The following is a 3,964-nucleotide window of genomic DNA, read 5'->3' on the forward strand; positions in this document are numbered from 1 at the left end:
CACACACAGAGTTTATTTAATAGTTTGTTAAATACAAAAGTTTGCAGGTTTGCTGTTTTTATATAGTTCATTTTCTTTATTTCTTTGTTTAGTTGTTTGATGTTGCGTTGTTGGTGTATTGTGTCTGAGATTGTCTTTAGCTCTAATCAGAATGGCTATTTCTATTACTTAGAATGGCTATTTCTATTACTTAGAATGGCTATTTTTATCAAGTAATTAAGGTTGCATATTTTTAATGTTGCTTTGTGGGATATTTTTTTTAACGATTGTTGAATGTATGAGTTACAATGCCTGTGTTAATGATTATAAAAGTTTGTAAAAGTGGTACGGCTTTGGTCAGTGGTGTTTGAGTGCGGTGTGATGATAATGGACAAATGATCAAAGGAGAGTTGGAGTATTTTTTGCCATATTGCTGTGGTGGATAGGTGTCTGGAGCAGACAGGGATGTCAGAAGAAAATCAGTTGTTGTTGGCAGGTTGGGAGTATGTATGGTGCTGTGAGTTGTTTAGAATATAACGAGTTTAATTGCGATGTTATTGCTTCAACTCTTGTACAGTCAACTGCAATTAATCGCATTGCGCAAGTGATTAAATTGTTATGCAATTAACTGAATTCACATAATAGACAGTAAAATACGATATTTCAATATATGGTCAATTGTAAGCTTACGTTACTATGTTTAGATTATATAACAACAAGAATAAAACGATCAACGTTTTTCGCTTTCATTACGTTTTGTGCAACTTGTTTTTCTTCAAACGTGAAAACAAAGTCATTTTCGTGGGCCAGGAAATAATAAATTCATTTGTTTAATGTATTGGAAAATTATCACAGATCAACTGATTCACCTTTAAATGATATATTTAATCGATCCGCAATTGCTCTAAAATATCTGATAAACCAATCCTTACGTTTTCTTGAAATACAATTTTCTTTTTTGTTTTAATTCTCTACAAGCGATAGACTTCTGAGTTTGTGCAGAATTCAATCATTTCTTACTGTCTACAATTTCTAACTGCTACTAATTTCAACAAGCCCTCACTGGCATAAAAACTGTCAAAATTTTTTTCTGTTGAATATTGTGGCTTGACTAGGCGGGCAATGGATATTTGGTTAGGTTGCAAATCGTTCCCATATACAACCAAGTCTCCATATTAACTTTTCAATGAATCTGTTACTTGGGTCACATCAAAGTTGCTGAGATGTATTGGTGTTGTTGTTGTTATGGTTGTTAGTTGGTTTGTGGGAGCTGCGTACAGTGATTCAACCACACCAAGCATACAGTTAAACATGATTATTATCGCTGTACAAGTCATATAAAGTTGGCCACTCATCACAAATATACGCGTAAAGTCAGCAAAACGAAACAAATATAGTGCAATACGCAAAGTTGCTGGATATCAAAATTTACCACTGGGGCCGGATAAAACACAGGAACATGTATACATGCGCCGCTTAATATATGCCAATACAACTGCATATCGGTTTAAGCACGCAGTTATTGGAACGACTTGGTGATATTGGAGACCATCATTCTGGCCTGACATCTACAACACTCTATACCTAAAATCAACTCTATTTATAATCGTTGGAGAGTTAAAATCCAGAGCCTTCCGGAATGATCTTTCGCATGATGTCTGGCTTCTGACTGGACAATAACTCGGCTGTACACATAATCACGCCGTTGCTATGCTGTGACTTGAAATCCGCAATGTAGCAACGCGAGTTCGCGTCCTACTACAATATTCTCACTGTTGACAGATAGTCTAACACCTGTATTTGAGACAGATAGCACCACATCGTCATCATTATCATTTCTATCTGTTAATCTAGCATCATCAGTCATTAACGAGACAACCAGTTCTTCATTCTTTGGGATGTTGTAGACTTCGGTAGACAGTTTACCAGGATTAGTGACCGCGATATTAGAATGATTATAATCACTAGAATGTCACTCCTTATTTCACGATGACTCTTACTGTGTAAAACAAGGAAGACAACCTGCTGTTCGACATATTCATGGGAAACTACAACAGGGTTAAGGTTGTTGGCTTCTCAAGTAATTTGTCTTGGATACCTGAAAAAAGTATGCACTTTCACAATTCATACTGTACGGAGATAATGGCCTGGCAATTCTCAAGCCAAATAAATAAACACACCATTGATAAGTTCAGGAAGAATTTTATAAATATCTTCAGAGAATTCGGCCTAACTATAACTTTTATGATCAACTTAACAGAGATTGACTTCCTGGACATAACCCTAGACAACAAAAAAGCAACTACTACCTCTACAAAAAGCCTAACGAGGGAACTTTTTATATCCATAAAATTTCCCTCCTGTAATTAGAAATCTAGTCTCAGGTAGTAGCAGAAGAATCTCCACTTTATTGATAGAAAAAGATTTTCAACAGATTCACAGCCATTTTATCGAGGCACTGGCAAGGAGTGGCTTTAATGATAAGTTAACTTATATGCAGGTTCCTCATGCCACTTCTAAGCCTGAAGAGAGCTAGAAGGAGAAAGGTAATCTGGTTTAATTCTCTATTCAAGCTAAATGTTTCCACTAATATAGCTAGGAACTTCCTGATGCTAATTAGATAACATTTCCTAAGAACTCACAGTAATCACAAACTCTTTAATTCCCATAACGTCAAGGTTAGCCACTTATGCGTAGATAATATCACTCCCACCATTGCATGCTACTAGAGAAGCAAAGACTCTTCTACACAGTCTTCACTTCACACTCCAGTCTGTAACTCTGAAATCCTTCCAAATGCCCACTGAGAGATCCTGTTTCTCAAAGACTGTGATCTGTTTAGCTACCTTCTTGCAATCTGATCACATCATGAGACACTACACGGACATAACAGCCAATGACTTTAAGAGAAGCTGCACATAACTCTTACACTCCTTCAAGTGTATGATCATGAAACACTCAACCTCCCAGTCCCGCCTTACCTGGAGACTCTGTGATCAAGGAAATAACCTCCCTAATGCTACATGGAGCGTCATTGAGAGGGCTCTTCCTTACTGCTGGTGAGGCAGTAATTGTTAAATCTACATCCCTAAGAATCTGCACAACAGCAGCATGCAATATACATTGATATGTGTAAATTAATCTATCCTACTGTTGTCACAAGAATCAGGCTCTGTTAATGAGTTTTAAACTATCAGTTGCCGATAATCCAGGAATATCACCCTAGGCCTAGCTGGCCTTCACACAATGGCAAAGTATATAATTCCTGCTGTCCATAGAGATTATAGCCTTCCATTACCTGATAGCCATACTTATCATTTAAACTCATACGTAACCTGACACCATCAACTTTCTCTACGTGATAACTATTGTTGCTAGAATGAAAATATTACACCCTATAGAGTGATGTCGACATCTTGTCTGCTCTACAACATGGAGCATGTAATAAAGGAACTAAAATCACTCTGGGAAATGCCAACTAACCAACACTATCATCCTCTCTACTCCACCATGTGAAGTGTGCAATGAAAAAATAGATGTTGCTAGGATAGTTAAAGAATCCGTGTATCCTGAATTGATGAATTCCATTTTCTTATTGCTATATATATATATATATATATATATATATATATATATATATACACGTATACATATATATGCTAGGAATCTGAATCTGTAATACAGTATATATTTTTATACATACATACATACATACATACATGCATGCATACATGCATGCATACATACATGCATATATGCATGCATACATACATACATACATACATACATACATACATACATACATAGCTGAAATTTATTAAAAAGAACAAAAGACAAAGACAGGTGTGTGAACAACAAACAAGTGTATTAGTTTGATGCTCAGGAAAAATGAAAAAGTCTTTTACATTTCAAGCCCACGCTCTTCAATAGAAAGGAATAAGAGAAAATAAACAGATATATATGTATATGTATGTATGTATATATA

The sequence above is a fragment of the Octopus bimaculoides genome, chromosome 14 (assembly GCF_001194135.2).
Source record: "Octopus bimaculoides isolate UCB-OBI-ISO-001 chromosome 14, ASM119413v2, whole genome shotgun sequence".
NCBI classification, from domain to species: domain Eukaryota; kingdom Metazoa; phylum Mollusca; class Cephalopoda; order Octopoda; family Octopodidae; genus Octopus; species Octopus bimaculoides.